The following is a 23,205-nucleotide window of genomic DNA, read 5'->3' on the forward strand; positions in this document are numbered from 1 at the left end:
TGTTTTACCATTTACTAAAACTTGGGACATATGTAAATCCATCTTACAGGTGAGGAAACCAAGGCTCAGAGAGTTTACCATAACTTCTCCAAAATAACACTTGTCTCTTCTCACCCAACTACACCCCCGGCTATGTTGTAAACTCCTCTAGAGAAGGGCCTGTGTCTCATGCATCCTTGAAACTTTGGGCCCACCTGCTTCCAAATCACTCCTTCAATCTAAGTCAACATTTGAATTTAGCCATGAGTCCGTTATCAGTAGCAGCAATCTTAGCAGCTAATAGTTATGGGACAAAATGAGAGGCAATTTGTAATGAGCTTGGCTTCTGAAACAAGAATTCTGGCTCCAGCACTTACTAGCTATCCAGATTTATACAAATTATTTAACCTCTCTGTCTCTCAGTTTCCTCAACTGGAAAAGGAGGAACGGAGGCTCTACACATGGAGTCGCTATGAGAAGTCAGTGAGTTAATATCCACGAAGTACCCAACACAGGCTAGTACACGTCCGTAAACATTAGCCATCCTTATTACTGTCACCATCGTGTTCTTAATTCTTAGCATTTTGCAAGCATCATCTCATTGTGCCCTTGCAATAAATCTATTCCAATAAGGAAACTAAGGCTCAGGAGGTTAAGTAACCAGCCAAGGAGAAGGAACTAACCAGTGGAAGGGCTGAAATTCCAAGTCAGGTCTGACTCCAGATCCCACCCTCTGCTGCTTTTCCAAGGTTGCTTACCTGACCAAGACAATAACACAATATCATGGATTAGGGTGGACCATTGAATTTGCTCTCTGTGTTGTAACACAGATTGGTGTTTCAGAGTATGTTCTTACAAGAAAATACTCGACCTTGTTCCTGGGGCTAGCACTATGTGGTATATTTTTTTACATGCTTGTGTAAGTCAGAACTTTCAAAATCCGAGGGACAGCATCCACTTTATTGGTTCAAATAAATGAAATTAAATGGAATGTCCATGGATAGACCTCCCCTACCTTCAGGTATGACTTGATCTAAGTGTTCAAGTCATACCACCATGAATATTTCTTTCTCCATTTGCAAGCCATCTTTTCATCTCTGTTGACTTCTTTGTTATTCAGGTTTTACTTTCTTAGAGGCAGGATGGCCTTTGGGAGCTCTGAGCTCATATCTTAATAGTCACATCTATTGAACAAGGGTTTTTCTCTCCCAGTTCTTCTGCCAAAAGTCCTGGATGGCATCTCATGGACCTGGAATTCTATGTACCTCCCTGAAGCAAACCTTGTCGTCAGAGTGGCTCTGGGTGCCCAGGCTTAGGTTAAGTGACACCCCCTTCATCTCCAAAAATAAAGCTGAGGCACATAGACTAAGAGTGGGGGTTGGGTGGCTCTCCAAAGGAAACATCAATCTGCTATTACCAGAAGAAGAAGGAATGGATGCTGTTTAGGCAGAAAGGATCTATGCCCACTGCCATGCTGTTCGCTCACAGAATATGGTGTCTTGCACGGGAGTGAAGAGACTGGATTTCACTGCCATCTAGCTGAGGAAGCTTACACAAATCCCCTAACCCCTCACAGCTTCACTTCTCCCACTTATAATAACACCTGGCATTCATGCATGGCCCTGTCGATTTCTCACAATAACCCAATATTGTGAACAGCTTCATTTTATAGTTCAGAAAAGAAAAGTACAGACAAATAAGTCCCTTCTCCATGTGATTCCCAAGGTTATACGAGATTTGAACTCAGCCAGGCTGACTTCTGAGCCTCCACTCTTACCCACTAACCTCTACTGCCATTTATCTGTACAATGATGAGACTAGAAAAGATAAAGTCCCCTTTTTATTTTTTTGCCTCAGTATTTCGTATTTAGGAAAGAAGAAGGAGAAGGGGAGAATAATTAATAACAGAATGGAAAACTCTGAAAGTTCTACATTATGATAAATGCTAATTTGGAGGAATAATGTAAACGTGGTCTCCTTGATTTCTTGCATTCTTGAGGGTGTGTTCTCTGCATCTGTTAACAGGAAAAATGTTGCTCTGTGATTTCCAAATGAATTTTGAGTCTGTCTTTTATAATAGCCAATATACCAAGGCCTTCATTCATTGTCCATTTTGTTCCCAAAATATAATGATTTCTTAATGCAATTGCATAAAACATACTTAATTAAAATTAATAGCTGAATATGACTGTGAAGAAGATATTTTCTAACAGTCACTTCCTTTTCATTGTTTCCTTTTAATGAATTATTGAGCAAACATCAAGCTGACTTAAATATTCTCCTGCTTTAAGCTGCTTATATTCAAAATCTACATCTGGAACTGTGCTTTGTCACCAGATGACTTAAGGTAAAAGCAGTCTATAAATTAGTAACTTACATCAAAGTGCAAAGTAGCTGCTTAATGCTGAATAATGGATAAGGCAAAGCCTTTTCAGGTTGACAATTCACGGTTAGATAAATAAAATAGTCATGTAATATGAAAAGTTAACTTATTTTAGATGGTTCAGTAATATAAAAGATTAAGCTATAGACTGTGGTATGAAAATACCAACATTAGGGGTGCTGGGGTGGCTCAGCTGGTTGAGCATCCAACTCTTGATTTCAGCTCAGGTCATGATCCCAAGGTTGTGGGGGTGAGCCCCCCATCAGGCTGAACATGAAGCCTGCTTAAGATTCTCTCTCTCCCTCTGCCCCTCCCTCGCTTTTGCGTGAGCACTCTCTCTTTCTCTTTCTTGCTCTCACACACTTTCTCTCTGAAATTAAAAAAAAAAAAAAACAACTTAGGGGCACCTGGGTGGCCCCGTGGGTTAAGCGTCCGACTTTGGCTCAGGGCATGATCTCATGGTTCTTGGGTTTGAGCTCTGCATCGGGCTCTGTGCTCACAGCTCAGAGCCTGGAGCCTGCTTTGGATTCTGTGTCTCCTTCTCTCTCTGATCCTACCCTGCTTGCACTCTGTCTCTCTCTGTCTCTCAAAAATGAATGAACGTTAAACATTTTTTTAATTAAAAAAAATTTTTTATGTCAACATTAAATGTATATTGTATTCATTTTTTAACTTGTCCAGCTAAAGAATACTTAAACTTCTTGGTGTTGTGAAGAAATTTTCAAGTTTGGGATTGCGCTAGTGGAGGGGGGTTGTATTCCAAATTGTCCTCTTCTTGTTTAAGATTATTATTTTGTTGTCGATGTTCAAGCTCCTCACTAACATTACATATCAAGATTTTTGAAGAGTTTACAACTGGAGGGGCACCTGGGTGGCTCAGTCAGTTAAGCATGCGACTTCAGCTTAGGTCATGATGGCACTGTTTGTGAGTTCAAACCCTGCACCAGGCTCCATGCTAAGAGCTCAGAGTCTGGAACCTGCTTCAGAGTCTGTGTTTCCCTTTCTCTCTGTCCCTCCCCTGTTGGCACTCTGTCTCTCTCTCTCAAAAACAAATAAACATTAAAAGAAAATTAAAACAACAAAAACATGTTGTTGTTTTTTTAAAAAACAACATCTTAATTAGAAACATGATTCTAATTAACTATATGGTAGTCACGTGATTTGGTCAGTACCAAGAATTAGCAATCACACATAATAATTTTCTTCTACAGAGTTCCCTTCCTAAAAGCCAGAGGGGTATTTGTAATAACATCTACAAATATAGCAACAGCAACAACTGTTTTTTATGTAGCATTTCCATTGGACCAGGCTTTGTGCTAAGCATTTTACCGATATTTTGTCATGTAATTCTAACAAGTCTATAAAGTGGATATTACTACACTTTTTTTTTTTTTTTCTGACAGTAAGGGTCAGAAAGTTAACTCAAATTCCTCAAATCACACAGGTACTATGTGGTAGATTCTTTTTTTTTTTTTTTAAGTTTATTTTATTTATTTTGAGAGAGAGAGAGTACCTGTGCAGGAGCACACACACAAGCTGGGGAGGAGCAGACAGAGAGGGAGGGAGAGAATCCCAAGCAGGTTCTGTGCTGTCAGCACAGAGCTTGGCATGGGGCTTGATCTCAGGAACCATGAGATCATGTCCTGAGCCGAAATCAAGAGTCAGACATGTAAGCTACTGAGCCACCCAGCCACCCTGGGTTCAGATATTCTTAAAGTTCTATTCTGAGGCTAGCAAATTCCTCTTAAGTTCAGATAAATTTGAATTCTAAACACTGACACGACACATGTATAAAGTATCCCTTTGTCACTCTGTTAAGAGCATAAGAGTTCCTGAGTAGGGAAGAATTTCTCTTATATTGCTTCCCAAGAATGAGATCTATCAACTGTTTTCTAGAAATAATCTGGAGGGTGATAAAGGTGACCATGAATCAGGGCCCACACAGATCATATGTCATATTGAAACTGAGCTGGGATCGCTGGCAAGTTTTGCTTTTTAAGCCGTTGGCATTGACTTTTTTAGCACAAAACACCACATGTATTATGCTGTCATCAGAGCCATCCTCAGTGATAATTGCAACATGCCAGCGATGAAAACACCCAGCCCTGGATCCCACGGCCTACTTCTGAAAGGAACTGCATGGCTTTACAATTATCACTCAGACTGGCAGGGAGAAGGGGAGGGTGGGAGAGCAGCAGGAGAAGAAATCTTTTCAATCTGGATGAACAGATCAGCTGCCTGGGACACCATGCTGTTCTGGCCAAGCCAGGGTTCCTGTGACATCATGCCCCGCTCTCATACTGTCAGCAAAATTCCCTGAGGATGACAGCTGCTGCTGCCTACAAACGACGGTCTCGGCTCACTCCACTTGGGAACGCATGCCAGTTCTTCCTTTCCTCTTTTCCGTGAGGCTGCTCATGTCCTTTCTACTCACCCAAGGTGCCAAGTTCAATGAGCATGAGAATGCTGGAAGACCACGTGCTCAGGATAGCTAGGGGACAGACACCACAGGTGAAGTGGCCCCAAACCGGCCATCTCCAGAACTTCACTGCCAGGGTGCCACAGGTGGTTCTAGGTGGGCAAAGATGCAGGTCACTTGTGCCCCCAAGCCAGCAGGAAGGGACACTAGGAGGCCAGGGCCCCAGCAGCCCCCTCCATTATTCCAGGGTGCATTCACATGTTGTTGTTGCTGATATTATTATTATTATTAATTTTTATTATTTCCCATCTGTGCCAGGATGTGAAAGGATCTGGGAACTGCAGATAATATGACTGGGAAAGACTCAAATATTATTTCATTTGTCATTAATAACAAGGTAAAAGTACAAAAAACTTAAGGATAGCTACATTCTTATTTCCTGGAAAATAGGGAAAGTATGTCAGGTGTCTAAATTCTGCCTCCTCATTATTCATTTTTTGGTCTATGATAAGATTGTAATTATGTCCAAATAACCAGACAATTCAAATGTCCAGGTTTCCATGGCTTAAAGTGAAGTTTCTTAAAACTAGGGTTCTGCATAATTATTTAGAGCCTCTGCATCACTGAAGACTAAAGTATTCCCTGTCATTATTGGGTATTTGATTGCAGTCTAATTTATCATTAAATTGCAATCCATTGATGATGTGGGGTTAAAATGTTTTGCAGTTTTATCAACCATAGTACCGAGACTTCCTAACTTTAATTACTTTGTCAACCAGGTTAATGGAGAGACTGTCGTGGTCTTCTACTCAGCAGCCATTTCTTTTTTCCTCAAATTAAATCTGACACATTTAAAAATGCTATATTTTAAAGAATGATATGTAAGGAGAAATATTTAAAGAAATCAAGTCATACTTTCTACTAATCCTTAACTTCTATCCATTTGGGTTTAAGTCATCCATATCTCTAGGCCACAGTGGATTGTTTCTTTCTTTCACTTTAAATCAGATCATTCTTGGGGCACCTGGGTGGCCCAGTTGGGTAAGCATCCAACTTTGGTTCAGGTCATCATCTCATAGTCTGTGAGCTCAAGCCCCGCGTCGGGCTCTGTGCTGACAGCTCAGAGCCTGGAGCCTGCTTTGGATTCTGTGTCTCCCTCTCTCTCTGCCCCTCCCCAGATTGTGCTCACTCACTCGTTCTCTCTCCCTCTTTCTCTCTTCTTCTCTCTCTCAAAAAATAAACACAATTAAAAAAAAACAAAACATAATTCCTGGGAATTTGTCCATAGATTCCTGAGACTCTAGACCAGGTTTGCATCAAAAGTCTCTAAGTTGATTTTCCCAGACAACAAAGCTGCCCACTACTGTATGCATTTGACTGCTGGTCCTGAACCAACACTCTTGCTGTCCCCTTGGCTTCCATTTTACTTTATTTTTTTCTTTTACCTAACTGCAAGTGTCATGACAGACTGTCCTGTTAATGTGCTCTATATATGCAATATTCCTTGATATTATCTTTTTTTTTTTTTTTTTTTTTTACAAGAGAACAAATCTACACCTTTATTTATTTACTTTTCAGTTAGTTTAAATCCTTGAGGGGTACAGCATCACACGGATTCTGTGACCAATGGCTTTAGCAGGAAGGTTGCTTCGGAATTTGGCACGAACCATGCCACTGTTTCCATGAGCACGAGTTACTTTTCCCCAGATTACTCTAGTTTTATTCGGTTTGCAACCAGGAGTCACTGTGTTGTTCTTTGCTTTGTACACATAAGCACATCTCTTGCCTAGATAGAATTCAGTTTCATCTCGAGCATAAACACCTTCAATTTTAAGAAGAGCTGTTGCTCTCTCTGGTTCCGGAGACCCGGCTTATAGCCAGCAAAAATGGCTTTGGACCACAGCCTTCCAGACATATTTGTCGTTTCAGGAGTCCTGTTCCCAGCAGGCCTCCACAGGTTCCAAGATGGCCGAAAGAGACGATATTATCTTTTTTCAATCAAGATTTCTTCCACTCAACTTTCAAATACAGTTTCTTCTCCTACTCTTTCTTTCTGCATTTAGGAATCTAGCTTTTAAATTGTGTTTACTGGTAGTTTGTACATGATCATGTTGTATATGATCATGTTCTAAGTAACCAACATTTTGCTTGTGATGAAACATTTGGCTAACAAAATCTTAAGTTACACTAAGAGACTATTTTCTACAAATGCTAGTGTTTTTTTTAAATAAATTATTTTTAATTATTTATTTATTTATTTATGTTTGAAAGAGAGAGAGAAAGAACAAATGAGGGAGGGGCAAAGAGGGAGAGGGAGACACAGAATCCAAAGCAGGCTCCAGGCTCCAAGCTGTCAGCTCAGAGCCCAATGCAGGGCTCGAACCCATGAACCACAAGATCATGACCTGAGCCAGTCTGACACTCAACCGACTGAGTCACCCAGGTACCCCAATGCTACTATTTTTAAAAATTGCTAAGTAGGGATTGTAAAGCACCTCGCACATATCGATGCTCAATAAATATAAATCTACTGTATATAACTTATTTGACATTTCCTTGGCTATCAATCAATAAACATTTATTAAACTGCAGCATCCTGCACAGAAGTCTAAGGGAAAAGGACAAAGTATAAGATATTGACTCTACCCTCTTGAATTGGCCATGAGTTGGGATTTAAAACCGACACTTGGCCAACAGTAAAGAATACAGTACAATTTATGTTCAGCTGTTTAAATTAGGGCAAAGACTTCACAGAATGTGGAAGCATGGTTGATTTTTGTGTGGCCTTCTGAAGACAGATTGATGGGCCTGGGAGAATTGCAAACATAGAAAATGAAGGGATAAGGACAGGAGCACACATAAAAAACCACCCCAGATATTAACCACGCTCGATAAATATGAACTGGGTTAAATTAATTCAACTAAAAAGAAAGAGACGTGATTACTTGATTAGACTCTTTGAAAGTCTGGCTAGTGCACCTTCTCATCTCCCAACATGTCATTTCTTCACTCTTCCCCCTCCCCCAGGAAAATACAAATTGGAGCTACTTTTAAAGACCCAGAGGCAGATTTCACAGACTTCTTAGGTGATTTGGCCTGTTAACAGCCCTTGCTAGGAAGCAAGCTTACCTGGGAAGATAACATTATAGTCCTACTACTCTCTAAGTGATTCTTCCTTGTTCTGCTCTCTGTGATGTTATACAGAACACTGGTTACTCTTTGGGTTAGATGCCCTTTAAATAATGAAGTCTGTCTTTGGTCTTCTCTTCTTTGTTCTCAAACTGTTTCTGTATTCAAACATTCTCATTTGCCTTCGGCATGATTTTTCCTTGTTCATTCTGGCTTTGTGGCAGGGGAGGCCCTCGTCTCCTCCATTCCCCACTGAGGAATGATGACCTACCTGGGTAAGGACAGCTCTTCCCCAGAGCCCCTCCACCCACACTGTGCCAGCCCCTGTGGGCACCCGGGGAAATGCAGCAGGTGAAGAGCATACTCTGGTTCTAGCGATGGCTATGGAGTGAATAGATTTTTTTTAATTTCTTTTTTTTACATTTATTTATTTTTGAGAGGGAGAATGAGACAGAGCAGGGGAGGGGCAGAGAGAGAGAGGGAGACAGAATCTGAAGCAGGCTCCGGTCTCCGTGCAAGTGTTCAGCACAGAGCCCTATGTGGGGCTCGAGCCCACGAACCCACAAGATGGTGATCTGAGCCGAAGTCAGTCACTTAACCCACTGAGCCAACCAAGCGCCCCCTGGAGTGAATAGATTATAGCTGCATCTCATTAGCAGCCTTTGGAACATTGAGCAAACCACATCATCGTAATCTGAGAGATGAGGCTTACAGACAAACAAGAACTGTGAAAGGAGAGAGGACTGTCTTCTGCTCCTGTCCCTGTGCTACACATCTAGGCTTCAGGGATGTTCATTTTCATTATGTTGTGTGTATAATGGGAGGGAAGTTTCACCTTCACTAGCGATGACCCCTGGTTTCTTACCTTAAAGACACAATGTTCTTCCTAGTATGCCCCAACTCAGGATCATGACAATGGTGTTTTCTTGCCTATAGCATCAACTTGGAATTCCTCTGCCTGATTTACAAGGCATCCAATTACCTGACCCAGTCTACCCATTCAACCACATTTTTCATGATTTTCTGGAGTGTACCCTTTGCTGTGCTAGAGAGATCTACTCATCCAGTCCTGCATAGGCCATTAATGTTCCTACCACTATCCTTCACTGACATGAAATGGAAAGCTATCCCTCCCTGTCCCCTCTCTACAAAACCCAATGAATTCTTCTTGGCACACTTCAATTTTCTCTTAGAATTATAGATTCCCAAAATTGGAAGGGATCTTTAAGTTCACCCAACCCAGCAGCTGGCTTATAACAGAATCCTATGATTTGAATGTAGGGGAACCAGAACAATCCCTAGGTATGACAATCTGGAGGAAAAAAAAAATCAAACTTATTTTTATAAAGTGGTGGCCAAAAGCCTGAGGAAGAGTCTTCTCAGTGACCACTGGATTGGCCCAGAGTAAGTGCCTAACCTTACTGAAAGTAGTACATAGAAGAGAGGGGGCAAGGGAATGTGCATTGAAGGCTAGTGAAGGAGGCATATAGTTGGGAGGCTGGGGCAACCCCAGAGGTTTAGGCACCTGAGCTATCGTATTGCTCTTCTGTTGAGGTTCAATGTTTAGAAAATGTTGTCTTAGGGAAGAAAGGGTCCCAGGGAAGGTCACTGTAAGCAGCATTTGCTCCCCTCCTTTATAGAGAGTATCCCTCCTGGAGCATGTTCTAACCGGCTCCAGGAGTTCTGAACAAGGCATATGTGCCTAAGTTGATGTTTGGTTATGCACATTCTGAAGTCAGTGACACCTATTGGTCTGTCTTTGCCTTTGAGAAAAGACTCTGCATTGCAAGTGCTGCCTGGGCTGTTCCCTGAGAAGCCAGAAGATCAACGGGTGTCAACATTGGCTTCTTGAGAGAGGTCACTTTGCTCGGTGAGAGACTATGAGTAAAAATAGAAGTCCTACTGTAGTCTCTTGGGCAAATGACTTATTCATGGGTTCTAAATTATTGAGGTCATTGAAGAGAGTGCTATTTTAATCTTTAGGAGAGGAGAAAATGGGGTGAACTGGGCTTTAGGTAAGGCTGTATCTTCATAGGACAAAAGGTGGATGATATAAACAGTGACTGCAGGGAAGAGAGTGGGCACATGCACTCTGTGGTGGGCATGTGCTCAGTGGTTGACCCTCAGAAGCCTTGCGTCTGTGGACGAGTCTGCCTCATTTGGACCCACTCAGCATGAGGAAGGGCCCTTTGCAGATCTGTGTTGGCATTGCAGGCAGGTTCCTTAGCTAGAGTGATTTTACAGGAAGAGCTCTCTGCCACAAAATACTGTCCCCACCTTTTGTCACTTTTCCAGAGCTTGAAGGCTTTGTTTTTCCTCCTGAAATGCACACGCTCTCTGGAAAACTTCACACATTAATGGTATATCAGTTGCCACTTCAATTGTGGGTGAATGCTTTTGCAAGAAAATGAATTGATAATTGATTGAGAGAAAAATGGGATGCAGAATAATCTTTGGGGTGAGAGCAGGGGAGGACGGTTGCAGCAGATGAAGGGCCTGAATCATAGAAATGAAGACTTCAAGAAAGAACAGAAAAATCGACAGGGGCAATCATATTATTTGCAAACAAGGTATTTTCCCTTCCTGAGCTCCTTAAGGAATCCTGGATGATCTTCTCTTATATCCATTTTTCATCCCCTAATAACAACTTCTCACTCAGATTTAATCAATAAGTATTTTTAGGTAGCCTATGATATGTTCAGCCTTATGTGTGGATTGCTGGTTTGTTTTTTTGTGGGGTTTTTTGAGGTTTTTTTTACAGTTTATTTATTTATTTTGAGGGAGACAGAAAGAGTACAAGTGGGGGAAGGGCAGAGAGAGAGGGACGGAGGACCCAAAGCAGGCTCTGTGCTGAGAGCAGGGAGCCCGACGCGGGGCTCTAACTCACGAACCATGAGATCATGACCTGAGCTGAAGTCAGATGTTTAACCGACTGAGCCGCCCAGGCGCCCGCCCCTGTTTTGTTTTGTTTTGTTTTGTTTTGTTTTGTTTTGTTTTGTTTTGTTTTTCATGTACCATTCCTTTAACTTTTATTTCTTGGTGCCCTTTGCCCATTTAGCATTCTTTTTTACTTCTCAGTGTCTTCCATTTCTAAAATTGGGAATTCTTCAAATTTGTGAATTGCGCTTACCTCTAACTTTATAAGCTCCCTTGCAGTTATGACGTGAGCCTTAATCTACCCCACCCCACACATGAGCCTTTTCTCACCCCAGACATGGAATTGGAGGCTGGCAGCCCAAGAAGGCAGGGTGCTACAGAATTCCTTCTGGGAAGAATGGCGGATGCTACTTCCAGTTGCCAGTGGCAACGCCCTTTGTCTGGCAACATGGCATTGGCAAATGGCAATGTCTGTGCTGCCTTACCTTCAGGCCTCTGCTGTCTTCTTGGAAGCAGCTCTGTGGACTACCCATCTATTCCTCCTAAGTATTCAGTGAGCTAACCAATATCCTCTTCTGCTTAAATTCACAAGGGTTGACAGTTGTCGGGTGCAACTTAGATTTTTGGTGTTTTAAATGTATTTAACACCTACAAGTTTTTAAATGTACCAGCACTTTACAAACATTAACTCATTTAATTCTAATAACTAAGGGTCTAAGTAGGGACTATTATTATCCCCATTTTATACATAAGGAAACCAAGTTACAGAGAAGACACATCATTTGCCTTAGATAACTCTGTTGATCAGGGGCAGACCTGGGATTCAAACCCAGGCTGTGAATCATTATGTGCCCCTGCCTCCCAGGCCAATCTTTCCGCATGTCTTACCTTGCAATTCTTCTCACTATTCTTACCTGCCCTCATGCTCGGACATTCCTCATCCCATAATTAACCATAAAGGCCGGCATCTAGACTGGCCTGGTTACTTCCCCAATTTACAAACCAAGTCATTAAAAAAAGGGTAGGTAGTTTCCTTCTGAGACCTAAAAATACTTCTTGACAATTATAAGGAACAACTGTTCTTGAAAAATTGTAGTGTTTGCCTCAACTAAGTAGCTGTGTGAATGCCTAATACTTTGTAGACATAAGGAGGAAATATTGCTGTCAGGGAACGGCAAAGCCAAAAGAAATATTGATATTAATTCAAGCCAATTTATGAGACCGTTCCTGGTGTGCAATAGGCTATGTTGAAATCTTGAAGAAAGTAGGCTATTTCTATGTTGGATGTTGAGAAGAAATCTGTGATAAATATCATCGCTGGTTCTGAGGGTTTTATGGTTTATGCTTCTGTCTTTGTCTTTCTCATTTCAAGCCCTCTGTCTTCATATTAATTGGTTCATGATCTTGAGCAAAGCAGTAAGTGGCATCCAAAAATACATGCCTCTCAGAGGGCAGGGAACCAAGCAAGGAGAACCGTGGTCCCAAAGACTCATCAGTGCCCTCTTCCCATTTATTCCTTCTGGACCTGTCACAGCCTCCTCACAACTCCTTCTGCTGGATATTGTTAAGTGTCCAGCACCCCCTTTGAAGAGGATTTTAAAAACAATGCAATTGCCTTCCACTTAGGTCACATATATGCTTGAGAGATTTGCCAGAAGGTTTCAGTACGTGAGGAGATTTTTTTATAAGTGAAAGTCAACAGTTGAGGATTGGATAAGAGAAGAGTGGTCATATACATCGACAGTAGGGACCTGGGTGAAAAGTGGGGAAAGATTCTCAAATGGTGAGAGTAAAAAGGCATAAATACTGCAGCAGGGGAAACTATGGATTCTCCTTTTTGGCTTAAAGAGGAAAAAAAAGTACAGGTAATTGCCAGTTAGATATGAGAGAGTAGCCCGGCTTAAAGCAGGAGTGTATCCATCCCATTATGCCACCTGAGTGGGCTCTGACAGGTTGGAATATATAGGAAGCATCAAGAGGACCAGGAGGGAAGAGAACAAGAGAAGAGAATGAAATTAGGCATATCTGTAATACCATACTCTTCAAAATTCCAAGGACTTTACAAAGAATGTGTCTGGACTAACAAAAATCCCCGTAAAGGGTAGCCAGTGTATAAATAAACACAAATTAGAGGTTCAGGTATTCTTGTCACAACACGGCTGCTGTGGGCATTCCATTGCCTGCTGCATGCCTGCAAGAGGTTCTAGATGGCATGGTTCTCCAAGTTGGTCTGGGGATGTCTGTGGTTCCCAGATACTTTCAGGGCATCTATAAGGCACTGAGACATCAAAGGAGATGAGTGGCAACCCTGTCCTTCAGGTGGACACATTTTGAAAGGCTACTGCTGTTTGCTCTCTGTGATCCAGAGAATAGAGAAAAAAAGAATTTCACGTTGTCCATTTCAGGGAAGCTTCTTGAAGTGAATGAAGGAACTGTGTCCAAGGACAGTGTTCAGTGAGACGTGGTTTTCTTCTTGTCCTTATGCAAGCTCTTTCCTGAATGTGCCACAGACAGTCTCCCATATTCTCTCCTATATTCTGACCCCATAGAGACCCCTCTCCTCTGTCTCCCCATCCTTCTACATAAAATTTCAGTGGCACCGCCTATGGGAAGACCTCTTTGAGCACCTCTACTACCCCCAGGCAGACTTAATTTCCTCCTCAACTGAGTCCCCAGCATTCCAAGAGTTATTATTGTGTATTGCTTGCAACTCATTGTCTACCCCATGCTGAATGTTCTTCCTTTAGAGGGAAATGCACAGCTTCTTTTTTTTAATATAATTTATTGTCAAATTGGTTTAAAAAAAAGTGAGGAGATATATTCTTTGACCCTAAGAATGCTTGTAGCCCACACAACTGGACTCTGGGTGGCATTCTTAGGAGTCTCTCCATTTATCTTTCCCAGGTCATCTGAAATATTATTTCCCTTTTCTCAAACCTCACTCATTCTTTATGACCTAAGCCAAACCCCAACTCCTCCATAAAGGGATCGATGGTGACTCTAATTTTTCTGGCCAAACTTTTCTCTAAAATACTGTTAAATTAAGAGTCTGTGCCACACAGTGTAAAAAACAGATATTTCTAATCTGTATTGGATTGTTTCCTTGTTTCCTGTGAGTTACTCTCATCCCCTATTCAGGAGTTGAGCTTCTGAAGAGGCTAATTTATCATATACTTTTTATATTAGATGCTTCCCAAACTCCTTCCAGCTGCAAATAAAAACTCCAGCTCAAACTAGCTTCAACAAGAAGGACATTTCTTATCTCATGTAGTTAGAGGACCAGCCATAGGGCGGGCTCTAAGCTTGGCATGTTGGGGTCTCAGCTCCACCTCTCTCTGTGATGCTCCGCCTTCTTTTATGAGTTGATTTCATCTTCAGGCCAGTAGGAGAATGGCTGTGACCATTCCTGAGCCCCTTAAGTTATGACAATATCTGGAGAGAATAAGTGCCTACGGGAATGTGGAAACTTATTCTTCAGAATAAGTCTTCAGAAGACCACCTCACACCGGAATTAGACAGAATTGAGTTACATGGCATTTCTTCAACTATGCGAGGAGATGGGATTGCCATGATGGGCTGCAAATTGCCCCAGAACTGAGGACAATATCAGTTTCCTCAAGGTCATGTATGGTGATGATGAAGGAGGTGAGATATTTGAACATAAAAGAAGGAAGAATGGAGGATGAGCATCGGATAGACGATCAGTGGTGGACTGGGGCTGCCTTGTGCAGGTTTGTAAGAGCCAACTGTTAAAGTTAGGAATTTTGAGCGCTAGGGTTCAACACAATCATTATCAAAAATTAAATTATAATAAGCTTTCAATTAAAGTATATTAGGGGCACCTGGGTGGCTCACTCAGGTAAGTGTCTGACTCTTGATTTCGGCTCGGGTCATGATCTCACAGTTCATGAGATCGAGCCCCTGTTCGGCTCCATGCTAAGCCTGGAGTCTGCTTGGGATTCTCTCTCTCTCCCTCTCTCTCTGACCCTCTCCTGCTTGTTCTCTCTCTCTCTCTCTCTCTCTCCCTCTCTCTCTCTCAAAAATAAATAAATAAACATGAAAAAATAAAGTGTATTAAAGGAAAGGTAAAGTCACTACTTCCTAATTATTTTTATTACATCACACTATTATCTATGCTTTTGGTGTTATTTACAGTTGTATCTGTATGGTAGAAATACTACGTAATGGAGAGCTACTGTGCACTCTCAACCCTGTATTCAGTGATATCATACTGACCACTTGAAAAGAGCCATGGTATGAGTATTTACACCATGGAAACAGTGAAATGATACAAATCAGGGCTTGATTTATGGCTTGGCTGATTATCATTTAAGAAAGTGATGGAGAAAATGTTATCAATGCATATTAGAACTAAAAATGTGTTTTACCTGTAGCCATTATATTGTGAATAGCACAAAATACTGAAGAAATGGTCTTCCAGGTTTCAAAAGCCATTATTTGAAGCAGCAAAGTCATTTGCATCATTGATAAATGAGTGAAGTTTTGACAAAAATCTTCCTTGTTTCACTTCCATATTATAAATTAACATAAATGAGCATAGCAACCAACGTTCAGGTCAGAGTTACATTCATTTTTTACCAGCAACCATAGAATAATCATGGGTACAGGAGTTCAGAAAAAAAATCAACAAAAGCATTCTGTGAGAATCAATTGGTTTTATGAAATTCACAATAAAAAATACTGCAGGGGCGCCTGTGTGGCTCAATTGGTTGAGCAACTGATTTGGGCTCAGGTCCTGATCTTGCGGTTTGTGAGTTCAAGCCCCGCATCTGGCTCTGTGCTGACGGCTCAGAGCCTGGAGCCTGCTTTGGTTTCTGTGTCGCCCTCTCTCTCTGCCCCTCCCCTACTCGTGCTCTGTCTCTGTCTCTGTCTCTCTCTCTCAAAAAAAAAAATATATATATATAAATTATTAAAAATATTGTATATTTTATTATTACTTATAAGTTTGGTGTTACACACTCTTTATATTAGTAAAATCTATCATGTAAAGTACTGATACATGTAGCACATATACTATATACAGTATGTATAATTATACATATATATATATACATATACACACACACACCTGCCCCTGGAGAGCCCATTGGTAAACATTTATCAGCACAACACAGGGACCACCAATATATTTACTACAACATCCTCAATGACCAACTAACTATAGTTAATTTTTTTTGGGGGGGGTGCCATTTAGAAAATATATTGATCCGATTTTAGATCTCCTCAGTAAGTTGAAAGATTCAGAATCATTCACTAAGTTTATTTTTATGGAGATAGAAGTTTGAGTAGGCACTTTCCTTTGCTTTAGTTTGCTGGAGATTTCAGCAAACCAGTTATTTCCTTATTGGGTCTGTAGTGTGAATCAGTCCCAATTCCTGGTAATAATAAGCCACACTGATGAAGAGATTTACAGTGATAGGAGGGTGTTCAGTCGGGAAGGTGCTCAGCTCCGAGTTTATACCAAGGGAAATGAGGAACTCCATTCATAGAATGTTTCTGCCTCCTTTTTGACTTGCTTTTTCCTGATGAGCAGATCAGCAATCACCAGCTGTTCTATATTTCTATCATGTTACCCAGCGGTAGGAAGAAAGAAAAGTTTTTGGCCCCTGGAAGTGCATGTTAAAATTTGAATCTCTTCCCAGGCCAGATGTGATTTGGAGATGTGCCCTCCTTGTGGAAGTTACTCTCTGGGCTTCATTCCCAAATGATAGTTTCTCTTCTCAGTAAATGTGATACATGTTGAAACGGAAAATGAAGGAAACCTAGTCATTATGGTTTTCTCCATAATATTATATCTCTTCATTGCTTATCTCAACTGTGCTTCTCTTTTAGATTCTCAATATGGTTAAGCAAATTTGACACCTCATCTATGGTTGTTATTATTATTATTATTATTATTATTATTAGCATAAGGGCAGTGGCAGTAATTTATCAATCCTCAATATGCATCAGGGACTATGCCAAAGATTTACTTACATCTTCTCTAATCCCCATAATGACCATAGATAGAGATAATCTTTTTTTTCTTTTTTACAAATAAGTACACTGCAACCCAAAGAGATTTAATAACCAGGTTTTTTAAAAGTTTTTTTGTGTTTATTTATTTTTGAGAGAGACAGAGTGCAAGTGGGGGAGGGGCAGAGAGAGACACACACACAGAATCTGAAGTAGGCTCCAGGCTCCACACTGTTAGCACAGAGCCCGATGCAGGGATCTAACTCACCAACTGCAAGATCATGACCTGAGCCAAAGTCGGACGCTTAATCAACTGAGCCACCCAGGCGTCCCAATAACCAAGGTTTTAATCAGAGTCTGTCTGACACCAAAGCTTCCATTTTTTTCAGTACACCAGGATTTCTTTCCTCCCCCAATAACTCATTAGGACACAATCCTATTGGAGAAACATATTGAATGATTACAAATTTCAAAAGTTGCATTTGGATAATAGGCAGTAAGCCACACTGGACATTTTTACTTTAAGCCTGACCATTTGCTAATGGTCCATTAATAGTATTGATTTTTTTTTTTAATTGACTTTTGGTGTCCTCACAAGTCTACTAAGGTCAAGTGGAGCCAGCGCAATAAGTACTCACAGAAACTCCCTGACAACCTAGTGACAATCCAGGCACATTGGGGCACAAGGTCCTCTGTTTCATTGGTTTCATAAACCTCTTGGTATTTGGCTCTCAGAAAGCAGGCTGACTTCAGTCTCTTCAAATATAACCACGTAGAATTTTTTCATATTTCATTGTGTAGTTGGCATGTTGCAGGGGTCCAGCAGTGCCAGAAACGAAGTGTGCCCTATCTGAAGTGGCTATTATTTTCCTGGTGGAATCCTAGCCAGAAAGGGGCTGCATTAGGTGTAAAGCCAACCAGGCAAGGAGCAAGAAGCCTTTCAGCAAAGGGATCCTTTACTATTATGGAACGTCTTCATTCTAAATCTCACATTGTGCAATCTGAAGACATAAAAAGGGGCCCAAGATAGCACAGAACCACGGCAATTCCTGGCATCCACAGCCAACTGGCATCATGCTTAGAGAGAGAAAGGTATCACTGGTGTCCTTTTACTTCCGTGGAATGCTTCTAAATATCAGAATCAAAAGCAAACGGAGATGCTTTATATCACAACAATAGAGATGTGCTATGCCATTACAGGTCAGGATAGGCTTGTCCAAGTTTGTAAGCTCAACCCAGTCCTCAGATACACAACTAACTTCAGCCTCCCCTAAGAAGATTCTCTCCAGCTCCCTTTATCAGATCACTGACATAAGCAATGAGAGCAGCCTTGGACTAAAGGAAGCATCACTAAAATACAACAAAGTCCATGGCAATTTCTTCGAAATGTTTTCCTCCTATACCTGCTTGAAGAATTATGAAAAACTATATACCTCTGACAGTTTTTAAAAAAAATTTTTTTTTAACGTTTATTTATTATTGAGAGACAAAGAGAGACAGAGCATGAACATGGGAGGGTCAGAGAGAGGGGAGACACAGAATCCAAAGCGGGCTCCAGGCTCTGAGCTGTCAGCACAGACCCCGACGCACAGACCCCAATGCAGGGCTCGATCCCACAAACTGCAAAAACCGCGAGATCATGACCTAAGCTGAAGTTGGACGCTTAACCGAATGAGCCACCCAGGCACCCCTCTGACAGTTTAAATTAACAAATTTTACCATGCATTTTTGTAGTTGCAAAGGATGTAGTTTCTGACATACAGTATGTTGTCTATGCGCATTCAAGATCTTTTCAACAAAACCTTGAAGTTACAGATTTAGTACAATCTATTGACAGTATCTACCACATAAACTAATTGACAAAGGTTGTCCTCCTTATCAAACTAATAAGGAACTCAGGAATACTTTGTTTAAAAAAAAAAAAATTAATTTAAAAACTTCAGCTACCCTATTTAATATGCATTTCCCCTTGACAACCTTCTCCTAAGTGTGAGAGAGAGAATGAGAGAGAACAGAGTGTCACCTGGATGACATAAAACCACTGCACTCTTCAATATTTCTCATCCAACCCTTCTTGGCTTCCTGCCAGGGGACCCTCCCTCAGAGGGATGTGTGCTTGAGTTGACCATTTGTTTTTACTCCTAGAGCAAAGGGCTTGGTAGCATTAAAGGTGATTAGTGTGCCTTTCTGTTCACATGGGAGAGTGTCTGTCATGAAGATGGAGGTAACAGGAGACTGTGACAGCAGAGACGTTCTCAGGCAAAGTATTTAGGGAAAGGTTATAGGGAAGTTGAGCCTGAAAGATTATCTTCTCAAAGCTTTCGATGCTGTGTACAGATGGCAAACTCTTCCTGACCCCAGAAGTAAGCAAATCATATTTTTGAAAAGCCACTGTTTCGAGCCACGTGCATGGAAAGGAATAGGGTTTTGTTGTTGGGATTCTGTATTTATGAGTTTCTGGATCTTCCTTCCTTCTTCCCTCCCGTTTCCCTCCCTCCCTTCATCATCTGATAGGAACAGGGAGCACCTGTTTCTCCTCCAATATCAGATGCTCTGACAGCCATTAAAATTCTCCATCCCCGGGGTGCCTGGTTGGCGCAGTCGGTTAAGCGTCCGACTTCAGCCAGGTCACGATCTCGCGGTCCGTGAGTTCGAGCCCCGAGTCGGGCTCTGGGCTGATGGCTCAGAGCCTGTAGCCTGTTTCCGATTCTGTGTCTCCCTCTCTCTCTGCCCCTCCCCCGTTCATGCTCTGTCTCTCTCTGTCCCAAAAATAAAATAAACATTGAACAAAAAGAAAAAAAAATTAAAAAAAAAATTCTCCATCCTCAAATGGGGTAGAAGTTGCTCTCTATTTGCCGTTCCTTAGGGCTGACAAAAAGGTTTCCTCCTTACATCGGGACATGACACAGAGAGAATTTCCCATTAAGTTCATGAAGCATAGTATCAGAGCCCCTCGCTTTCATAGTCTTTTCCAAGCTGTTGGGAGAGATCCTTCATTTTTTCAAAGTACTTTGGTATTCTCTTACTTAAAGAGGACCCCTCCCCCAAAATGTATAAACTTCCCACCTCATTAGGATTTCCAGACTCAGAAGATAAAAATTCAAGATGCCCTGTTAAATTTAAATTTTAGATAAAAAATTAATATGTTTTGTTACTCCAAATATTGAATCAGACATAGTTATACTAAAAAAAAAAAAAGTGGTGTTGTTAATCTGAAATTTTGAGTAGCAGCAACTTTTGTTTATCTGCTGCCCTACCTGCCTCCAAACTTTGATCCTCCCTTGTTTGGACACTGAACGACAAGGTAAGCTTTGCTATTCCCAAATCAGAAAAAGATATCTTTAGCTTTGTATTCCTAAACTCTTCTCAGACTATAATACGAGACTTTGAATGTCTGTCCTGACCAATCTTATGCAACATTTTTTTTTAGCACATTTTTGCTGCAGAAACACAAATCAAAATAATTTCTTAACTCTGGGAAAATGAGAAACTCTGTTTCTTCTCTAGTGACAGACAAGAGAACTAGGAAATGTCACTGTTGTTCTTTATGTTGGGATTTAGTATAGAACATTTGTGCTTGGAAAGGAAGCTCCTTAGGTGGCTACAGAGAAGAAACAGCCTGAGCAAGGGAGGGGAGAAGTAGGCTCAAGAAGGTTTTGTTGTAATAGGAAGTACTGGAAACTAGTGTTTCTCAAATGTTTTGGACCTTGACCTACAGTGAGAAATACATTTTTCGTAGTGACCCACAAACACACTTCCATATATATGTGAATGAAACAAAAATTTCATGGAACATTCATCATTACATGCACAATTATTATGTATAATGCACACTGATATTTTCTACTCTGATCTCTTTCTCTCTCTCTCTCTCTCTCTCTCTCTCTCTCTGTCTCTTAAAGAGCTGATTGCCCTCAACCAACTGATGGACCATGATCTGTAGTTTAGAAACCACTGCACAGAACTGCTCAGGGAACTGTCTGTGGTGGTCTCCGACAGAAAAGGATTTCCATTGCATCACAATGGAAATCAATGAGATGCTTCCTTCATTGAGAAAAAAATTTTTTTAAGTGTTGCACTTTTTCTTAAAAATGCTTTTTTAATGTTTATTTGTTTTTGAGAAGAGAGAGACAGAGCATGAGCTGCGGAGGAGAGAGAAAGAGGGAGACACAGAATCTGAAACAGGCTCCAGGCTCCGAGCTGTCAGCACAGAGCCCCACGCGGGGCTTGGGCTCACAGACCATGAGATCATGACCTGAGCCGAAGTCGGATGCTTAACCAACTGAGCCACCCAGGTGCCCCGATACTTTTTTTTTTTAATGTTTATTTATTTTTGAGAGAAACAGAGACCGTGAGAGGGAACTGGGCAGAGAGGGTGGGAGACAGAGGATCAGGATCTGAAATGGCCTCTGTGCTGATAGCAGATAGCCTGATGCCGGGGCTCGAACTCACAAACTGCGAGATCATAACCTAACCCACAGTAGGACGCTTAATTGACTGAGCCACCCAAGCACCCCCTTCATTGAGAAGATCTTGCACTGAAAACAATGTTAGCTGAACAGCACACTTAGCAACAGTTCGTTCATGTTCTGGTGTGAGTTCCTTTTCCTTTCACAAGGGGGAATAAATGCTTCCCAGGTGAGCACCAATCCCTCACATGATGCTTTGAGAAGCAGTTGCAAGCTAGAGTCTGACACAGAAGAGATGAGATAAAACCATGGAGGAGGGGTCCAGAGGAGCATAGAGGGGATGTGTGAGGAGGACAGAAGAGCGAATGGTGAGTGCCTCTTGGAAAGCCCATGAATACACATCACTGAGACCAACATACCTGATTTGGAGAAGATGTACATACTTTTCCAGAGATCCCATCCAACTGGAGGAAAAAGTGCCTCTCGGACAACTGGCCCAACAACAGAAATTTAATCCCTGCATGGAGAGGAATGGGTCTGAGAAAATGTGAAGATTTACTGCAAAGAACTCTACTGCTTTTCATTACTCTGAAAAAAATGAACTCCACCTCCCACTCTCTATAGTGTCTGTGTCAGATCCCATCCTTTCTCTTGGAATCATCAATTATTTTGTCTAGTCCCCTCCATCTAAGTTAATGACCTTGCCTTATAATTTTTAGAGAAAGTGGAAGGTCTCAGAAGGGAATTCCTTTACTTTTTCTCTACTAAACCTACCAGCCCCCTAGCAATGCCCTCAGTCTCCCATCCCAAAGAATGTGATCCACGTCAACATGAGGAATTAAGAGAATCTCCATTACCTCATGACAAGCCCAGCATACAAACCCTAGATTATATTGCTGGATTCTACTGAAACAGGAAAACAGGTGAGAGACAAGTAAATAATGCTGAACAAAACAGATCCATCAGGCTGCCAAACAGCTTTATTCTAATTGCACTCTAAATCTTGGAATTTGAGAAGAAAATAATACGGATTAACAGGTTCTCATCTCTCTTTAGATAACATAAGTGGTTTAGCCACTCCTTTGGAAAACTGTCTCTAAGTCATACTGGTGGGGGAGGGCTATCAACTGTTCATCCTTGCGTGTGCGATGGGTTCCCGCCCCACCTGACACCTTCCAGCACTCGCACCTTTGACTCTCTTCTGCCATCTTTCATCCTTCCCTGTCTTGCAGATCCTTCTCATCCTTCCCGAGCTTTCAGATATGTCACGGTATACCCATCTCAAAAAAAAAAAAAAAAAAATGTGCCTCCATTTACGCCATGTCCTCCTCCGGGGTCTGCGCTCCCCCTCAGCTCCCCTTCACAGAGAAGTTTCTCTGAGGAGTTGCCATCTGCATTTATTCCCCTTTGCTAGCCTGCCTTCAGCACCTCTACCCCTCCACCAACAATACTGGTTATGAAGGTCATCAGTGGCTTCTTTATTGCTAAAGCTAACAGAGACTTTCATTTCTCACCTTCCTCAACATTTTAGCAGCTTGAGACACAGTTCTGTCTCCCTTGTCTTTGAAAGACTGTGAGTTTGGCGTCCCTGATAACACATCTACTCTCTTGGCTTTTCCTCCTTTTTTTTTTTTTTTTTTTTTTTCTTTTAGAGGACATCCCTCCTCTATTCTTTACTGGCTTATCCATCTTGAATTGATCTTTGAATGTTGGGATATCTCTCTCGCATCAAGGAAAAGACACTCTCTTAATATGCCCCACTCAGGTAAATGGCAACTCCATTCATTCGATTGCTCCCTGATCAAGTCCTGTTGACTCCACCTCCAATACCTATGTCAAGTGTGTTCACTTTACTCAGTCTCCAGTGCTACTACCCTAGGCCAAGCCACCATCACACTTCACCTCTTTTCTTGCCATAGTTTCCTTATTGATCTCCACATTTCTAATTTTGCCCTTACCTCCACCCTACCCACCAATCCATTTCTCATACAGCAATCATAGTAATATTTTTAAAACAGAAATCAAACTATGTC

The 23,205-nt window shown here is 41.5% G+C and overlaps 1 pseudogene; it reads right to left on the reverse strand.

The window, feature by feature from the left end:
- Positions 1-6,333: 6,333 nt before the first annotated feature.
- LOC125168223 (60S ribosomal protein L35a-like) lies at positions 6,334-21,597 on the reverse strand (annotated as a pseudogene).
- Between the last annotated feature and the right edge of the window lie 1,608 nt (positions 21,598-23,205).

Source organism: Prionailurus viverrinus, chromosome B3 (assembly GCF_022837055.1).
Source record: "Prionailurus viverrinus isolate Anna chromosome B3, UM_Priviv_1.0, whole genome shotgun sequence".
Taxonomy (NCBI): Eukaryota; Metazoa; Chordata; class Mammalia; order Carnivora; family Felidae; genus Prionailurus; species Prionailurus viverrinus.